The sequence below is a fragment of the Phyllostomus discolor genome, chromosome 4 (genome assembly GCF_004126475.2).
Source record: "Phyllostomus discolor isolate MPI-MPIP mPhyDis1 chromosome 4, mPhyDis1.pri.v3, whole genome shotgun sequence".
In the NCBI taxonomy this organism is placed as follows: Eukaryota; Metazoa; Chordata; class Mammalia; order Chiroptera; family Phyllostomidae; genus Phyllostomus; species Phyllostomus discolor.
Window position 1 is genome coordinate 133,955,850 of NC_040906.2, and position 21,691 is coordinate 133,977,540.

The following is a 21,691-nucleotide window of genomic DNA, read 5'->3' on the forward strand; positions in this document are numbered from 1 at the left end:
AATGCAGACATCACTGTTAGAATTTCTTCCCTGAAGACCTCTTTCATTATTAGTGGCTTGCTACCAATTTAAACTAGGTAATCTGTCATTTATGTCCACAGTATGAATTCTCCTCCTTTCCAGAAAGTGTTAATGCTGCTTCCAAAAAGTTCAGTCATTTTTTTTCCCGAAGGCATCATGTGATTTCCTGACTATATACATTTATCCAAGTTCTTTCATGATTTGGATGACATACTGACATTGCTATCTTCACTGCTTTTCTGTAAGACAAAAAATATAAATTTTACTATAATGTCCTTCTCAATATTTCTGTTCACCCTGTCATTATTCTTGTTTGAAAGTCTGTAACATTTTACTGGTCATTTGCCACAAAACCATGTCCTGATAGCTGAAAGCTGATTAAATATTTACGTATATTACTAATTAATTTTCTTCCAAAGTATTAATATATACCAGACTTCTCTTTAGAGGCCCAAGGTCAACTTAACCAAGCACTACTAATGTGTGACTTTGGATAAATTGTCTAGTATAGTTACATAACAAGCCTCATAATTTAGAAAACTGAGACCCAGTTACAACTAAGTGGCACACTCAAGATCATATAATTGTCAGCACCAGGTTCAAACACATGCCTATTTATCTGTGCCTACAGCTGATGCATTTCCAATCTATCACTGTTTTTTAATAAAAGTAAAGTGAAAATTGTATACAATCATTTGCATTTTAATTATTTAACTTTTCTAAATTTCTCAAAATCAAAACAGTTGCATGAATCATCAGTCTAAGAAAAATTTCTTAAAGTACATGGCCAGTAATATTTTACAAAAGAGTTACTTTGTCATTGCAATAATGCAGGAGGAGAGAAACATCTCTGTGTTGTGCATACTGATGACAGATACATGGTCAGATGTTGAAATAAGCATTACATGTCGTGTTGGCTACGGGACTTGTAAAGGAATTGGGGAAGTGAAAAAATAGTATGGCTTTGTCCCATATACATAAACAAGAAAAATATCTCTATACCTATTTATTTATACTGAGAAGAGAATAAATCCCTAATTCAGTGCCATCAAATATGGCAGGCAGCCTCTAGCCACACGTGGCTTTTGAGCACTTGAACCACAGCTGAACAGGACTGAAATATATTTTGCATAACAGATTACAAAGACATAATAGAAAAGTATGTAAAATCAATTTCACCTGTGTTTTTAAACATTTTTACAGTGCTACTCTATGAAGTTTTCCAGATTTAATTGTTTTCTCTCATAGATACATTTATTAGTATCTCTTTCTGGCGTGAGTGCTGCCATAATACTTTTATAATGTATAGCAATAAAGAAAATACTTTTAAGCTCAAGAAAATCCCTTTGTATTTAGCAGTTTGAAAATTATCAGGTTAATCCTTTTCTCTGCTCCAAAACAGCTACTTTAGTTCTAAAAGATCTGCATTCATTGTTATTACTCCTTGAGCATGATTTTCATTGTTTATTCCTGTTCAGAAAGATTGCTAACTAGAGAGTTAATAAGATAAGAGCCTCACCCAGGATGTGTTACTGAGAGACAGGAGCCAATTTTGTTGGCTTTGACTGCTGGAGTTTCAGAGAAGACTGTAGCATTGGTAGCCAGAAATCTTAAGTAAGGGTTATTGAGAAATTCCACCTGCATGCAGGAGCTTCAGACATCATCCTCTGAATGAACTTTCCACCTACATAAACTCCGTTAATAGCCTGAATTTAGCATCAGATTATAAATGTGCCTCAAAAATACCTAATCATACAAAAATATGCTTCACAATTTGCAATTAAATGCAACATTCTATTTTTTGTAGAAATTAGTTAACAATTTTAAAACTTGAAACTTCAAAATATATTCATCAGGTATTTTTCCTTCAAAAATAATATGAAAGAAATATTAACAAATGTTCATAGTAATATAAAATATATACTATTTTTCAAAATTGAGGTTATAAAATCATAATAGACCTATCACTGAAGAGCAAGTGAGCTATATGCCTTAAACCCTGAATTCATGGTAGTAGTCCTCAAATAAATTATTCAAACTCTCTAAAGAGAAAGTGTATTTATCTTAAATGTAGAAGAAATGAAAGATAAGAACTTGATTATTCTCTAAAGAACAGAAATAAAAAGATTAATGGCTTGGAAGAAAATCACAAGGAGAAGAATAATCTTTTAATCCCAAGGAGCTAAATATCATAGGAGGCGGGAGGGAGACAATCAGATGTGCTTTCTAACACTTCCCAGGCAGGAATCAAAGGCAGGCAGGCTAGAGCCATATAGTTTCAAGGCTGGCTTTTAATTCTTTTCAATATTCTCTTAGGAAATATTGTGCCACTAATGCTTTTGATGAAACAAAGAACTGTAGTTTGTGAAAACATAAACATTAACTACTTTAAGCCAAAAAGAATCAGAAATGAAATTCTGAAGGTGCAGAAGTTTTAAGAGTTTCTTAAGCAAATTATTTATTTTATATTTTCCTAATAAATTTTAAAACTGTCTCTTTTTAGCTATGGGTTTTCTACAGGTAATTATTTGATAAAGACTACAAACACCAGCCAATATACCCAATAACTTATTAATAGAAAATATTGGTCATAGTTGCTTTTTATTTTTTAATAAAAAGCATACAACTAGGGACATATTACAACTGCAACATCAATTTAATTAAGTATAGTGTTTTAGACATACATATTTTTTCTGTGTGAAACATATGTCTGTGTTATGAATTATTTTATATTAAATAAGTAAAGGAGGGAATGAATGTGTGGTAGTTTCTTTGATTCATAAACCACTTTTCCCAAATAATACTGGTGACTACCAAGAAGCAATAATTGAAAACAAAGAACGCTATAACTATTGAAACAGAAAACAATGATCTTTATCCCATATTCTTCTCTTTGGGCAGTTAAACCTTAGGCTCTGGCTTTGACTGGTTATTCTTTTTTTTTTTTTTTTAGATTTTATCAATTTACCCCTAGGGAGGGAAGGGGGAGAGAGAGAGAGAGAGAGAAGAGAAACATCAATGTGTGGTTGCTGGGGGTTATGGCCTGCAACCCAGGAATGTACCCTAGCTGGGAATCGAACCTGGGACACTTTGGTTCCCAGCCCGTGCTCAGTCCACCGAGCTATGCCAGCCAGGGCTTGACTGGTTATTCTTTAGTTTTCATATATATTGCTAGGAACATGCCTTGATTATATCTTATGAAATATGATAACACTGTCACAAAGATTGCCAGTTTTATTCATTTGAGCTGTGGTTAAAAAATTTCAGGGATGTTGAGTAACCTTCCCAAGATGCTCTTTTCCTCATGATTTGACATAGCAGAAGAGTTGTAAGATCCATATGCATCATAGAGTATGGGACTATGAAAATGATAGTACATGCTAAAATCATACAAAGCAATCTCAGTAATCAGCGGGAAAAGTTATAACCTCTGTGGCCTTTAAAGTATTTGCAAAATATTGAATATTCTTATTGTCAGTTATAAATGTATAAGGAAGTAAAAAAAAAAGGTAAACTTGGTCTTTTCTTACTACCCTGTGACTGTATAATGGTGAGATGAATGACATTGTATAGTGGTTCATTGAGAATTAAAGTGTCTTTCTTTTTCTTTGTAAAAGAGAAAAAAGTAGTTTGAAAAGTGTTTTTCTTCTTCTTGTAATATAACATATGGAGCAAGCATTATTTTTATTGCTTATAAAATTGTCATACTCCTTTCTATCCTTGGATTATTTTCCATTTTATCTTTTTAAGCTTTCAATGTCATGAAATAACTCCAAGTATTTCTTAATGTGACATTTTTGCCAGCACTACTTCCTCTGGGATATTTTCATTTTTTCATCACTGTGACTTTGTTCATTTATGTGAGTTCACCTTCACCAATTCCTCCTGTTACAAATCTAGAGTCTCTCCAAATGGCAACAACGTACAGAGAAAGCATCAAATGGCCTTCTAATGTGAGTGTGTTTGGTTCAGTTTATACATTACTTATATCATTCTTGTCTCTCTATTTTAAATGTTATTTGGAAACTCTTCTTTAGTAAGTTACAAAGTATATTAGTTGAATTATAAAATTAAGTTTACCATTTGCCATTTTTGTCTGTATAGAGAATGTAGCTTAAAATACCAAATAAGTAATAACATTAATAACAATAGCATAAGTAATACATATATAACGCTTACCATGTACCCTAAACCATTATAAGCACTTTACATGAATTGTCATTGCTCTTTATAAAAATTCTTGAAGACTAGAATCATATCAGTCACAGATGACGGATGAAAAATCCTGAAGGGAAAGCCTAAGTAATTTTCCTAAGGTTACACAGTAAGTGTCAGAGTCAAGATTTAAGCCCATGATATCTGGTTTCAAAGTTTGGGCTCTTAAGTTTGTATCCATAAATGCAATGTAAATCTATACCCAGCCTTCCACTGCTGGCATTTAAATCAGCTATATCTATGTCCAACTGAGTCTTTAGTGTCCAGCGCCCCTTAAGGCTGGGGGCTGAGTTTAACATGTTTAGTGCTGAGTAAAGGACTGATTCACTGCTAGCAAAAGAATAAAAGGCACAAATGAACTAATAATATTCAAAGTAAAGTGGAAATCAGTAAAGTAAAAATGGATGATTGATTTTGTGCATCATTGTTTGATGGAAGTGGCTTCATTTTTTTATTGGTTTATACTCATGTTTGAAGGACTTTGGATTTATCAAAGATTTATAGTGGATTTCTATCACTCTTAGAAGCATTTTCTGTTTGTATTTAGCAGTTTAACACTCATTTCCCTTTGCTCAGTTTATTGACGTGGAGTCTTTTGTGTGTTCTCACAAATTAGGATTGACATATTTAGCCAAAATCAACCAAATGAAATAAAAACTGCTCAAAATATTCATTTCAGAACAAATACATAAATATATACTTATATGTTGCATACATATTTCACAGAAATATGTCCCATGCATTATTCAGAACATAAATATGGTATAACACAATAATTACTCCTTAATCTGAAATTCAAATTTAGCTAGATGCCCTATATTTTACCAGGAAACTATACTCCTCTGTCCCACACAAATTTGGGTGTGTGGGGGTAGAGGGCACCAAGAGAGAAAGTCACTCTGAATCTAAATGTGGAAAGAATGTTTTAGGTTTATTCTGAACACTGTAATTGAGTAACCAATCATCCCTGGATCATTTAACCTGTTTGAGCTCTTGTCACTCTGGCAAAAAGGGAATCGTAAGATGTTCCCCCAACCTTGGCAATTGAAGGAAATAGAGTAAAGACATAATTTTAAAATATTTAAAATCCGAAAGCTACAAACATGAGAGTTCTTATATTTTCACTATGTCATACACAAATGAACTTCCTCCCTAACTGATGTAATTTACCATCATATGCATTGTAGTATAGATAGTGATCTTTTGCCACTTCATGCTGCTTTTGCCACTTTATCTATGAAGTCAGCAGGAGGTAATGAACATTGAATTATTAGAGTTAAAGCAATAACTGCTCTCATATAGTCCGGGTGACCATCAGTAAATACTCTTGTAATAATTGTCTTTATTACATTTTTAAGGAGCTTGATATACATGTTTTTCTCTTTAAAACTTTTTCATGGAACAGGAGAATATATCTTAATGTCTTCCTGGAAAAAAAGTGCAGTGTTAGGTTTTTCTAACAGTTAAAAAATATATAACCACACAACTAGTGCAAACAATCTATACCAGCAAAATATACACTAATTGTCAAATTACTGTAAATTATAATATACTTGATAAAGAATGATTTTTTGACTACAAAACACATTTCTACCACTAAAATGATCTCTGATTTTTACCCTATTATTATTAATTCATGAAAATTACTTGTTCCTCCAGACACGCACACGGTGGCAAATGAGAATCCCACAGGAAATGATCTTTAAGTTAAGGCACTGTCAGTATGCTCCAAGTCTCATCTAAAGGTCTAGGAATTCCTTTTTAGACTGTGATAAAGGGACTCACAAATGCCATAGAGTATTTGAATTGGTAAAAAAAAAAAAACTATCATTGAGAGAAATATAAAATTAAATTCATTCTATAATGTTTTAAAACAGTCATCATATTTTTATTATTTTTAAACAATTATCTGTTGAGCCATTCTTTGCTCAGTTATTCAACTTTGACAATAAAAGTGTTCGTACTTTTCCCTCTAATTTTCTAAATTACTACATGATGAAAGGAAGTCCTTTCCTTTTTAAAAAAGTTGAAATTTTGTATATTTCTCTAAAACTATGTGTAAATCTTCTAACTATGCAAACTTGCATATCAAATGATTGATTGGGATGTGCTAAACAATTTCCAGTATAGAGAACCCAGAGAATTAACTTCTTAGAAATTTCTGCAATTTTACTGTACTATGTATACATCAGTTAAAAGTACTCAACTTTTGAAAAATAGGGAATAAATGCAGCTATGTATGGTTCTAACATTTATTGATTTCTAAATTCTGGTATTGATGGCCATAGCTTTAGAAATAAAAATATAAGACACACACATGCATAAACACAAGCATAGCCCTCTGTGATATATCTAAAATAGTGAAAAATGCCTAAAATTATCTACATTTTAGAAACAAAGGGCACAAAAGATACCTGGAATATCACAGAAAATTATATAAACCATCTCCTTAAAAAAGAGATTAAAATCTCCTGAATTTTCCTTCCTTAATATTATGTATAATTTTATTGATTCCTAAATTGTTACAGACCATATGTGAAGAGAAGAAAAGGGAAGTTGCTTTTCTGGCCCTATGATTATAGAACTACAAGGTAGAAACAACACATGTCTCGAGTCATAGCATGAACAACAAGCATCCCCAACGAGCTTCCCAATTTTCATATGACAAGAAAAAAACCTTTGTGTTACGAAGTCTCTAAGGTTTAACCCTTTTGTCAATTCTTTCAGTAGAGACTATATTTTCACTTAAAGAGTCACATATTTTTCTCTACAAAACTAAGTAAACTGTAAAAGTAGTAAAGACAAAATATAGAGTACAGTTTATCTTAAAATCATTTTTTATTTTTTCCTTCAAAAAGTTGTGCTATTGTCATCATATATTTTATTTTCACATGTTGTAAGTACCATAAGTATATTGTTATTTTTGCTTTCAGTAGCTAATTAATATTAAGACTGAGTAAAGATAAGAAAAAAGAATAACTCCATTTTTTTCCCAGACTTTTCCATATCTTTGTGTAGATTTGAATTTTTGTCTGGCATCATCATCCTACTCTCTGAAGAACTATGTTTAACAGTTTTTGTTGTATAAAAATACTGGTTATGAGTTCTCTCAGATTTTTTTGTCTATAAGTATTTTTGTATGCAAAAATGTCTTCATGTTTCTCTTGCCTTTATTGTTTCTCTTTGTCTCCTATTTGTCAGCAGTTTAACTGTAATATGCTCTAGGATGTCTATTTATATTTTGGGTTTTTTGTTGGGTACTCATCTTGCTTGTGTTATTTTTTGCTTCTTGAACCTGTGCATTGATGTATTTTATTATTTTTTTGCAAAATTCTCACTATTTTTTGTTCTAGTATTACTTCCATTCTTTTTGTGTTCTTTCTCTCTCTCTCTCTCCTCCAAGAACACATTTCTTAAACTGAAATTTTGGCACAGTTTTGTATACTTTATTTTTGCTGTGGTGATATTTATTATTTTTGTTACTTTTTTATGTTTCAGTTCCAGCAATTTCTACCTCCAATTCTATAAATTGTTTCCTCAGCTATGTTATGTCTGTGGTGAGCCCACTGAAGGGATTTTTTGTTATTTATATTGCATTCTTAAATTTTCTTCAGAATTTCATTTGGCTCTTTTTTTGTTTATTTTTTTTCTAATGAAATCTCCCAATTGTTTATGCATGTTGTTTACCTTCTCCATTAAATTCCTAACACCACAGTTATTTAATAGTTTAATTATTTCAAAATCTACTGGATATCTCTATATCTGGTTCAGTTGACTCCACATGTGTTCTTTTTGTATGTTTTTTTAAAGATCTTATTTTTAGAGAGAGGGGAAGGCAGGGAGAAAGAGAGGGAGAGAAGTATCAATGTGTGAGAGATACACTGATAGGTTGCTTCTCACATGCCTCCACCTGGGGACCTGGCCTGCAACCCAGCCATGTGCCCTAACTGGGAATCAAACCAGCAGCCTTTCAGTTCTCAGGCACTCAATCCAGTGAGCCACACCAGCCAGGGAGGTATGTTCATTGTTGTTTATTTGCTTCCGTTTTTTTTTTAATAAAGTCTATATTATAGGAGTCATATTAGACACTGAAATTAAGAATATTTAAATCTGGAAATGAGCAGGCTCCTTTAGTCACTTAGCATTGCATCATTCTAATAAGTAGTTGAGCTGGGTTTTGTTTTACTTGCTGATATTTTAATCTTCAAGGCATCACAGTCTTTAAATTTTAGCTGTGGAATGCTGTCACTGTGTTTCAAATGGTATTTGAGATGTCCAAGAACTTATGTTAGTCTTGATGCTTCTTCATCTTTTTTCCCCTTTTAATTTAATTTATTTTTCTATCATCTGTATATTGTATTGTGTGTTCATTGATTTTCATCTTCATAATTCAGTAATTGCTGCTTGCCTGCATCTTGGAGGGGTCTTTGGTCCAAAATCTTCCTTTTTCCTCAGAAGTAGACTTAGCTGCTTCTAGGCCTGTGGGAGGAGTAGAGAAATTTTCTCTTGTCCTCACCTGGCACCTGCTGAGACCAGGCCACATCATTTAAAATACCATCCCTCCTCTGATTTAATTCCTTTCAATGGCCTTCTGAGCTTAATTTGTCTTCCTTGTATTTATTGTCATGCAATGTATTTATTGTCATACATAGTTTGTTATTTTGTTTTTAGATTAAATTGCCCATATTTTTTTCTCCTTTTTTTTTTTTGTTGTCAGCTATCTGGGGCCTAAGGTAATACCTGACATACTCTAGGTATTCTGAAACTCTTGTTGAATGAATTAGTGGAGGCTGGAGTCATTTGAAAACACCCTGACTTTCTATGTGGAAAGGCATGGGGTTTTTTTCATTCATTATAGCAACAGTATAGACTGAAAGAATATAGATGATTAAAATTTAGCTGTTAAATTTTTCACATAATTGTTAAGGAATTGTTAAGGAATTTTATGTGAGTATCTGTGCTTACTCTTATAAGAAAATGTCTAGTAATGGTGTTTAACTCTCAGTTATAAGAAAATGTAATCACCTCAATAATTAGCATAAAGTTTTCTCAGGAAGAATTATATTTCATGAAACAATATTTTATAAAAGTGGTTATTTCAGAAGGTACAATTTGCTACCCCTATATGTACCAGAAGGTGCATATTTCCTTTTTAAGATATAGTATTGTAATGTACCAAAACTATAGGAGAATATACATATAGGTAGCAATTATAGCAGAAAGAAGAGATGGGAAGCAAATAAAAGGTGAAGGTTAAAGTGCATCAGAAGTGACAGATCCCCACAACCTTCAACCTTCTCAGCACACAGTGCTGAAGCCATACCTGTTCTCTGAGAGAGAGAGATAGTGGTAGAGGTGTGAGGTGATGAGGCTGTAGAATGACATGGAAGATGAGGCAGTGTTGACATGTTAAGGAGGCAGGGACAACCATGGAGAAACTCTAAACTGGAGTAATCAAAAGCTCAGAGACTATAAATCCCCTGAAAATTACCAAACATTTTTGAAGGTTGTCAAAATTCTATAGACCCTTGAATATAGGTTTATATGCAGTTTCGCCAAGGTCTCAGTTAGCAGGGAAAACTTCAACTGATATTTGGCTGATGGTCATGCAGGAAATGGAGGCTGGTGTAGCTGAGAAGCTACAATTAAACTCATATAAAGACTCATAAGTAGTTTTAATAAAGAAAATATAGTTTAATAGTACTTTTAAAAATATAAGCCCCACAGATCTACCTTCTGAGTACTTAATCTAGTATATCTGAATTAGAGTTGAGAGATTGTTTGTGTTAAACTATATATATATATATATATATATATATATATATATAGTTTATCCTTATATATATACTATACACATATAGTTTATCCTTATATATATACTATATATATAGTTTATCCTTATAGTTTATATATATATATAGCTGATCCTTTTTTGAATATAGTAGCATAAAATTTAATTTATTGTAGAAAAAAGTTATGTAATGATCAATCTATCATTTTGAATTTCTTTCCCACAGTATGATGGTGTTGATGATTCTCTGACAATGCTCACAACTAAAATCTTCTCAATTTTGAAAGCGCTCCTGGTAAGAGCTAATATAGAGTTAGTTCCCTTAATGATAATCATGTTATGGCAATTCATATTAAAAACTGTATTTCGTATGTCTATTTAATTTTTAAAATTAAGGATGTTGTATAATAAATATCAATACTAAGTCACCAAAATGACCTGAAGGTAGAGCAGAAAGTACTCAAATAGATGAGCTTCTTTATTATCTGTATTTGTATTATGTTGTATGCATATATATATGCATATATATATAATCTTCATAATCAGAGGCTAATTCCTTTTCTACAATTTTTATACTCAATTTACACATTTAATTTCTCATCACTATGAGTTGCAGAAGAGCATTAACTTTTGCAGGCTGTTATTCAGTAACATCAGGGAACTAAATCATTCTCAGTTAAATTTCCAGTAGAGGTAATCCTCTCTCATTTATCTGACTAGTAAATTGGAAAGGAAAAAATCCTGTAACCTAACAGCATGAAGATTAAGTGTAATGAAAGTTTGCCAGACGTTTGTATAAACGACAAATGTTGGTTTTCAGATGCTTGGGTCCCATTAACTTTAATATAAATTACACAAGACAAATGGCAACATTTGGCATGTTGATCACTGCAAATTGAGGAGTTTGGTATGTCCTTACTCTGGAATATTACATATACTTTGGGTAGGACAAAAAAGAAGATCTGTTTTTCTACTTACTCGATATATTTTTTTTGTAATTCCTAAAAGCTGAATGTCAGTTTTATACTTGATTATGCAGGCTATTATTCAAATATTTTATTCTCAAGTCTGAGTTTTGGGAATTAAAATAATTATTTTATGCCAGGTTTAAGTTTCACTTAGCAAATGGAGTAAATAAAACAAAAATAAGTTAATAACAAATTACATTCAGTCATTCTGTCAAATAAAATTTGAAATGTATTATATCATCATGTATGCTATAAAAATTACACTTTCATATGCTGAAATGTATTCTATGTTCAGGCATCATGTAAGTAGAAATGGTCAAATATTTTAGTTGATATATATTTGAAACAAAATGTAATATGTATATTAGGAAATATGCAGGCCATGCTTCTAAGTAAGTTTATTAAGTTATTTGTTAAATTATAGCAAACTGATGATTTTGTAACATAATTTACAGAACAGAATAAAGTCTTGTTTAAACACTATTATAAAATAAAACTGTAACAATTTTTATATGCTGAAGTCTGGACAATTCCATTTAATTACACAATTTTTTTAAGTTGGGGATTTTTAATTAATCACAGAATTCTATGGAAAGTATCATGTATTAATGTTTGCAGGTATATAATGGAATAGAAGTGCATGTAAACATCCCCATTGATGAAATTCTTATGTTGAATACAGTTGTTGTTCATTAGTACACTCAATAATTCAAAGTACTCTCTGAACTGGACTTTTCTGGAATATCTGATTTTGTCATCCTGGTAGTATACTCTTCTTGTTTTCGTTCCATTATTCCCTATATCCACAAATTGTCTACAGTACAATTTTTATTTTGGGAGGAGTAGGATTGTTATACTACTCAGAGAAACCTTGATTTCCAAATACACATATTTCTTAACATATATATTTATTTCAGAGGTTTCACTCTTTATTTCTAAAGCTCTAAATATCCATAATTGTTGAAAATTCTGTGCAGATCTGTGTATTTATTCAACTATTGAAAAACTCCTGCTGTAGAGCCTTCTCATTGAAATGGCTTCTTTTCGAGGTTGCAGGGTAAGTATGAATTTTTTAAAAATTAAGTCGAGATACTCACTAAAGAACAATGCTCTCAGCATCATTGGTTATTAATTGCACAATTTTCTCAAATTATTAAGAATATTCTATTTCTTCTGGCTGGCATAGCTCAGTGGATTGAGCGCGGGCTGGGAACCAAAGTGTCCCAGGTTCGATTCCCAGCCAGAGTACATTCCTGGTTTGCAGGCCAGAACCCCCAGCAACCACACATTGATGTTTCTCTCTCTCTCTCTCCCTCCCTCCCTTCCCTCTCTAAAATAAATAAATAAAATCTAAAAAAAATTATAAAAAATATTCTATTTCTTTAGTAGATTAATTTTTTTTTTGTTTAAGTCAATCAAGACCATATGCATTTGGACTATTGTACATCTTAATTACATCATGTGAACTATATATCTTATCACACTGATGCTCATGAGAAACAGCTAGTAACTAGAAGCCATAAATGACCGGCTATATCTCTAATCACATCTTCAAAATTTATTGTATATATCCTGAAGAATGAAAAACAACAAATATTGAGTTGAGTAAGTTATGGGTATAGTAAAAGATAGAGCAACTCAAATCCAACAAAATTGTGTATTTCAAAAGAGATGAGGGGGGCACGGAAGGGAACAAACAAAGGAATGTGAGAAGCAAATTTAAACTTTGTACTTAAAGGGAGCACAGTTTAAGTTGAAAAGTGAAAAAAAGCTCTTATTCTTCACAGGCTGTAGAAATTCCTGTTGAGGTGGGCTAGATTTATAGTAAAGATTTGGAGTTAAGAAAATTATAAAAAGACAAAATGTATATTTTATACTTCAATTCCATCTTACCTGCTGCCAGTGATACAGAGAGATCTGATTAAGATAACTCAGATCACTGGGGAGAAGTAGGGAGGGGGCAGTAGGAGGAGTTTGCTATGGCAGCTGTGGCTAGTCTAGAGCTCGAGCTCGAGTTTGGCTGAGAAATTGAATGCCTCCAGAACCAATGGAAATAAAAAGAGGGCTGGCTCTCTGGGTCAGAGAGAGCTGGCTAGCTCTCAGGCTCTGTCTCTGACTTGGGCTCTCAAGGCTTGCTCTCAGGCTTCTTCCTCAAGGATGCCTGGATGATCCTGCTGCAGCATTTCCCTATAGACGAGGGTGGCAGTGGGCAGCACAACCCCAAGAAGTGTTTGGTAACAGCAGTGGCATCCCTGGAGAGACCCTAACTGACTGACTAGTCAACCCCAAGAGTGAGACTGTGAGTTTCCCAGTCTCCAGGAGTTGTTCTGCATGTCCACTTGAGGTGCGGCCACCTAAACACACCTGGCTGGTAAAAAGAAAACAAGGTCCAGTTTCCCTAAAACTATTTTGGGAAAACCATTGTGTGGGAACCACAGATTAAGACATTAGTTGGCAGATTGACTTAGGAGTACTCTTTGGTTAATTGAGTTGTGGATACCAGTTTTATTTGTATGTTCTCAGGTTTTTTGGATATCTCTGATTATAGCTTTTATTCTGTCCATCTGGGCCAATAAGGTCAGGTCTGTACTGGCTCCTGGATGTAGCCCACTGGGTAGAATTTTGGCATACTGGAGCATGTGCAGTTATTTTCCAATGACTAAAGAGGTGCTAATTTATTATTGTAACACTATGTGGTCTGTGTATGTTTTGGATTGTGAGGAAATATGGCCCATACATGACTCCCTAAGTTATTGTATGATCACTCAATTGAAACAATGTTTCCAATAGTTAGACAGATGGGATGAAATCCATTATATCAATGTATTTATGTCACTGCATAATAGGGTTTTGCCAGGGACAGAGAATCACTTGATGGTACAGAGGAGGGAGGAGGCATCAAAACCTCTTTCTGATAGTAGGACATAGGTAGAAGGGGAAAATAGAACACCTATGTAACCACCAGTGCAGTCAAGATATGAAATATTTTTCCCATGTTCCTTTGCAGTCAATTATACCTCCTTCCTCAGCTGTAGGCAACTAGGCCACCTCTAATCTGCTTTTTATCACTACAGATAAGGTTTGAATTTTCTAGAATTTTATATAAATAGAATCATACAGTATATACTTTCTTGTGCCTGGATTATTTGGTCAGAAAAATATTTTCGAGATTTATTCATGTCATTGTATCAGTTGTATGAATATGAGGCAAACCAATAAGCCAGGACAAGTGGAATGGGGAAACTGAGTAGATTGTTAATTGGCTAAGCAGTTTATAGCTGTCTAGTAAATTGCAAAATCCTATCTTCACCGAACCAAGAACACTTAAGAACTCTCTGGCTCCTGAGCAGGCTCAGGCTCTCAGGCTTGCTCTCAGGCTCTTCTTCCTCAAGGATGCCTGGATGATCACGCTACAGATGCCTGCTTTTCCCAATGGATGAGCGCATCAGCAGGCAGCACAACCCCAAGTACTGTTCAGTAACACCAGCCTGCTGCAATGTCAATAGAACAGGCATAGTCTTAATTCCCTCTTTAGAAAAAATAACATTTTTTAAAAATTTTTGTATTTTGTACCAACACACCTCTAATTATATAATAGAAACCTGCAAGATAATAGGATGTCTCTTATAGTTAACATTTCTAAAAGCCTCCATTCATTAAAGAACGAGATTAAGAGCCAAATTAAGTAAAAAGCAGACAGGTGTGCTCGCAGGCAGTAGTGGCAGCCCTTTAAAATTGCAGAATTTACAACAGGGGTGTCTAACTCATCATTTTCAGTGGGGGCCACATCAGCCTCACAATTGTCTTCAAAGGACCAAATGTAATTTAAACTCCTTAACAGTTAAGAAGTAGTTACATTTATACAGTCCTAAAATTATTTCAGCCCTTTGAAGGCAAACATGAAGCTGATGTGGCCCTTGGTGAAATGAGTTTGACACCCTTGGTCTACAAGAAACCACAGTCTGAAAGGCAAAGCTGGTCACATATTACACATTTACCTGCTACTTACTTTCTTTTACCTGTGAAGTAAGTAACCCTTTCAGCAGCAGTGCCAACAGATCTTCAATGACATAAAGCACCCTCATTGCAATTGTGAGAACAGTCAGGTAGCTTTGTCCTGTTTCATGTTGGAGACCAGCATATTTCAGCTCTGTCATATTTGTGAAGGTTTTGGCATCCATTCCCTTTAAAGGCATGGAGAGTTCTCTTCATTTCTTCTTCCATGACAGTTCTCCCATCAAACAAGCCTACATAGCTCAAGCCCAAAGGAATCTGAGCTATTCTATAAAGATGAACATGTGACCATTCATAAAGCAGAACTCTGTGGCAGGCTTTGAAATAGTCATCTGGGGGTTATTACATTGACACTGGTGCCCTGGAGACACACACTCAGGAGGAAAAGCAGCTGGTGTTGATTGTTTCACAAGTGACACTGAGCTCTGATTTGAATGAGGTGGAGGTCATGATACACAACCTACTCTAGGCATGTCGGACTTATAGTCATGAACCCACTACAATGACCTTCAACAAAATGGTGAAATTGTCTCTTTGATCCCTCAGCAGTGCTTTGCTTGCATGCATTATACTACAGGAGAAGATCATCTAAACGTTGATAGGAATGATCGATTCACTGGGGACCCCCTACCCCCCGATTTCATTTAAAGGTATTCAAAACCATTTTACAGTGTGTTCTACATCAAAAGCACTCTGACTGTTAAAGATGTATTCCAGGGCAGGCAGCTGAAAAGGGTGGGAGACATGCTACCTTTAAAGCAGACTGAAAACATTTTTGTAGCCTACAAGGTTTCCAGATAAAAGAATTTGAGTTAAATTTCCATTAAGTCAGAGCTTTGGAATAGCATTAGCTGAGACAACCATTTAGATGCTGTGATCTGCAATAGTACAGTCGAGTTCAATTTGAGCAGAAGAAATGGGCTCTCTGCAGGATGAGCCAACCACAAGCTGGGCTGAGTTCTAGCAGAGACAACAGGCTTGGCTGAAGCTCAGGGATTAATGTACAAAGTGGGCGTGCAGAACTGAGATGGAACTGAGATGGAGCTGTTTAGCCAGCTCATTCTTCAGCAGAATAATACAGCCTTGGAAGAAATACCACTTCAATTTGAAATGGACCTGGAAGGAATAGTGTTTTCTGTACTCTCACACCGGTGGGGTCGTCTCGCTCTTCTTTCTCCCTTAGTCCTGCTTCTTGTGGTATTCACCGGAAAGAAGTAAAACTTAATGAAAATAATTACACACATAATTTATTATGTATGATTATAGCTTTTTAGCACTTATGATATGGTCAGTTTTATTCTAGATGCCAGTAAATAAGTCAATGAATAAATTAATGAACGAGTGAATGAAAAGTTCCCAAATGTTTTTATGTTGTTGTTCACCTGCCCTAAATCTCAACAGCTGACCCAAAAGATAAGAGATGTGCAGCCTCCCAGAGCAACTGGTATGTTTTTCTTCCACAATTGCATTCAGAGAAAGCTATTCTCATGTAACAAGTGCTAAATCAATACACTCTAACTCATATTTAGAGTCCTATTGTTCCATTTTATGCATCTCATTATCAGCTGTGCCCTTTAGTTAGACAAAGCTACAGCTAGTTTTTCTTCTGTGCTCCCACAAGAACACCTCTTTTACCCTTTACCATTCCATGCCTCAGTGTGCTATAATTATGTGTTTCTTTGTTTTCCTTTTTACTAAGATAAAGGCATTCAGAGGTAAGATATTGTTTATCTTTGTAGTCCTCCCAACTAACATTTTCCAGAGAAGGTAGCCAATAAATGATTTTTTGAGTGAAAGTTGAAAGAAAAATTTAAGCACAAATGAATGTTACTTAATCTGTCTGATAACTGTGAATTTCAGAATATTTATTTTGCCTTATTTTTAATTTTTTTTGCTCATTGAGAGAAACAATGGGCAACACTAATGAATTAATCAGTATAGATTTATTAGTGTGCCTACTCTACAGAGACTTGCAACAGGCTGAGCCCCAGGTGCAGGGCAATGATTTGGCAGATTTCCTCCTGTTCCCATATTAGCCCATCGTCCTTCTTATCCCAGAAGGGAGGCTAATAACTTATAATAGCAGTGACAGGTACTTCTGCTCACTGCTGACCATGTCATAAGATGTTACATTTAGGCACATTAAAAAAACAACTATGTAGTTTTCAAATCTTATAAAATATGAATAAGCACACACTGTCCTTTCTTTTATGTGTAGTTTTCTATAAACCAAACTGTTTTCTGTGGAACGGAATGTGATTTGAGTGACTCCAAAGCAAAATCTAGTATCAAAATAGCTCCCTCATTGACCCTGTCTAAAACTGCCATCTGAATATTCAACTTGGATTAGGGAAATGAAGTTTAAGTGCAAGTGATATAAGAAAAAACTAATTATTTGAGACATTATCAGTACCTCAGATCTAAACTTGAATTAGAAACAGACACGTGGGTTGAAAGCAATGTTAGAGATGACAAAATTACATTACAAACAAGTTCAGTCTTTTTTCCAATTATACTATAATGAGGGAAAGACAAGACTAGGACCCAAGTATACTGCCACCAAATTCAAAAAATGTTTCCAATGCAAGCTAAGCATAGCATAGGCAGAAGATGTGGATGGAATGTATAATCGGAATGTCTGAACTTATTCTGGGTGGCTTACTTACCACCTGTATAATGTGAAATTTCTGAGCCATAATTTTCTCATTTGTACTATGAGGATAGAATTGATTTAAAAATGTTTCTAATTATTATTCCAAAACAAGACGAAGACAAAACAAAGAAAGACAACTACATGTCAATATTGATGATGAACATAGATGCTAAAATCCTCAACAAAATATTAGCAAACCAGATCCAGCAATATATTAAAAAGATCATACACTATGATCAAGTGGGATTCATCCCAGGGATGCAAGGATGGCACAGTATTCATAAATCAATAAATGTAATACATCACATAAACAAAGGGAAAGACAAAAATCACATGATCATATCAATAGATACAGAAAAAGCATTTGATAAAGTATAGCACCCATTTCTGATAAAAACACGACACAAACTGGGAGTAGAGGGAGCATACCTCAATGTAATAAAGGTCATATAAAAGGAACCTACAGTCAACATCATACCCAATGGGCAAAAGCTAAAAGCTTTTCCACTAAGATTAAGAACAAGAAAAGGATGTCCGCTTTTACCAGTTCTATTCAACATAGTATTGGAAGTCCTAGACACAGCAATCAGACAAAAAGAAATAAAAAGCATCCAAATTGGAAATCAGGAAGCAAACCTATCACTGTTTGCGGATGATATGATAGTGTAAATAGAAAACCCTATAGACTCCACCCCAAAACTACTAGACCTGATAAGTGAATTTGGCAAAACAACAGGATTCAATGTCAATATTCAGAAATCAAAGACATTTTTATATACCACCAATGAAATATCAGAACTATAAATCAGGGAAAAATTCCCATTTACTATTGCAACAAGAATAATAAAGTACCTAGGAATGAACCTTACCAAGGAGGTAAAAGATCTGCACTGAGAAAACTAAGTGCAGAAAGATCTGCACTGAAGAAAGTAATTAAGGAGGACAAATAGAAGTATAAGTAATTAAGGAGTATAAATAGAAGTATATACTATGTTCATGGATTGGAATAATTAACATCATCAAAATGTCCATATTACCCAAAGCAATTCACAGATTCAATGCAATCCCTATTAAAATACTAATGACATATTTCATATATAGAATGAAAACTTCAAAAATTTATATGAAATTATAAATGGCCGTGAATAGCCTCAGCAATTTTGAAAAAGAAAAACAAAGTAGGAGGGATCATAATACTTGTTATAAAAATATATTACAAGGTCATTGTAATCAAAACAGTGCGGTACTGTCATAAGAGCAGACATATAGAACAATAGAACAGAATAGAGAGCCCCTAAGTAATTCCAAGTCTCTATGGTCAATCAGTACTTGACAAAGGGGGCAGAAGCATAAAATGGAGTAAAAATAGCCTTCAACAAATGGTGTTGGGAGATCTGGACAGCTACATGCAAAAAAAATGAAACTCAATCACCAACTTATATTATACACAAACATAAATTCAAGGTGGGTAGAAGACTTAAATATAAGTTGTGACAACATAAAAGTCCTAGGCGAGAACATAGACAGGAAAATCTGAGATATTCCAAGCAGCAATATTTTCACCAATATGTTCCCTACAGCAAGGGACATAAAAGAAAAATAAAGAAATGGGACCTCATCAAAATAAAAAGCTTCTGCATGGCTAAACAAAATAGCAGTAAAATGAAAATAGAACCAACCATATGGGAAAATATATTTGTCAGTGATACCTTGGACAAGGTTTGATCTCTAAAACATATAAAACACTCACACAACTTCACTCTAGGAAGACAAACAATCCAATTAAAAAATAGGTTAAAGGCTTGAATAAGCACTTCTCCAAAGAGGACATACAGAGGGTCCAGATACATATGAAAAGATGCTCAGCATCACTAGCCATCAGAGAGATGCAAACTAAAACTACAATGAGACCATCTCACACCAGTCAGAATGGCTATCATAACCAACAAACAGCAAGTGCTGGAGAGGTTGTAGAGAAAAGGGGGCCCTAGTGTACTGTTGCTGGGAATGCAGACTGGTACAACCACTGTGGAAAAGAGTATGGAGTTTTCTAAGAAAACTAAAAATGGATCTGCCTTTTGACCCTGCAATTCCACTGGTAGGATTATATCCTAAGAACCCTGAAACACCAATTCAAAAGAACCTATGCACCCCAATATTCATAGCAGCAAAATTTACAATAGCCAGGTGCTGGAAACAGCCTAAATGCCCATCAGTAAATGAGTGGATCAAAAAATTATGGTACATTTACACAATGGAATAGTACACAGCAGAGATAAAGAAGGAGCTCCTACTCTTTGCAACAGCATGGATGGAACTGGAGAGCAATATGCTAAGTGAAATAAGCCAGGTGAAGAAAGACAAATACCAAATGATCTCACCTGTAAGTGGAACCTAATCAACAAAACAAGCAAGAAGCAAAATATAATCAGAGACATTGAAATAAAGAACAAACTGACAGTAATCAGAGGGGAGAGGGGAGAGGAATAATGGGAGGATATAGGGGATGGAATATCCATCAAGAAACATGTATAAAAGACATGTGGACAAAGCCAAAGGGAGTAGGTTTGAAGGTGGGAGGCGGGGATAGGTGGGGTGGGGTGCAGTGGTGAGATGAAAATGAAAACAACTGTACTTGAACAACAATAAAAAATAAGTAACAATAAATTAAAAAGTGTTTCTAATTATTAAATGAGATAATTTCTATTAATGCAGTATGTGAACAGAAAAACACTAAAAATGTATAGAGTATTTTCACTTCTGAAGCAAGACTATATAATACTCAATTGTTTCTTCAATAAATGCCTTTAATGTTGCCTTCTCTTTGCTTATATAGTATATTTGTTTATTTTAGAAATTTCTTCATAAACATAAATTTCTCTGGCTTGATAAGCTTATCTGCTATTACAGAACTCCATATACCTTTTCTGTCAAAATATCATTGTAATATTTTCTACCTTTCAGGCTTTTATAAGAATTAAGTAATATACATTAAAAAAATATGCAACTTGGTGCCCCAAACACAGTAAGGGCCAAACTATTTTTCTCTTTCTGTTCCTTTCCTTTTATTTTTACATTTATGGTTGTTGATTTGGTATGATGATGACCTCAGATTCCTTCTGATTTCTCAGAGTGAATGTGTGCATCTCAGAACAGAAAACATTTTTCCTATTTTATGGATACTTATTGTCTAGTATATCAATCCCCATATTGTAAGTAGAAATCAATCAGAAGTGCCTCCAGCAGTAAAGAATGTCAATAGAATGGGTTACTGTGGAAAGAGTACAGCCAGAGTACCATCTGAACTCTCTAGATGATTAGAGATGGGCATCAAGCTGGAGATTTTAAAAATAGTCTAGGGAGCTGATAATGATATATCTCAGACATCATCTAATTGACAATTTGATCTAAGTATTTCCCTGACTGTAAATGTGACTACTGTAGGAGCTAGATTGAAATCAACAACCTACAGGGTATTTTAATTGTGTGCCCACAAGAATGAAAATTTTCAATTTACATGAGTCAGATAAGTTGTGTAAGGTTTTGAAAGTGAAAATTAGCCAACCATGGACTGCTAGAGGGAAATGGAGGCAAGGGCTGGATGGTGATGTGTAAAGGAGGGAGAAATGGTAGCATCTGTGATAGTGTCAACAATAAAAATAAAGTTAAAAAATAAATAAACCAAAATTTAAATCTCAGTGACTTGACAAAATGTTTGTATCTTTCTTAAATATAGTCAAGTTTTGACATTTTTGGCTAAGTAGCATTTCACAAGCTGTGACTCAGTTATCTGGGCTCTTGCCGTTGTATGTTCCTGCTTTCTCTGACAGGAGAAAATGCAATGAATGGAGGATCACCTGGGAGTTTTCAAGTGGGGTTTTCAAGAGTTTTCAGACTTGGGGGTGCTGGACAATGTGGGCATTGCTACCCTTGTGGCCCACGGAGGGCAAGGGAACTGGGTGTCTTCCTGTGAGTTCACTGGAACACTAGAACCAAATAGGAAATACATTCTTTCTGTCTGACAGAAAC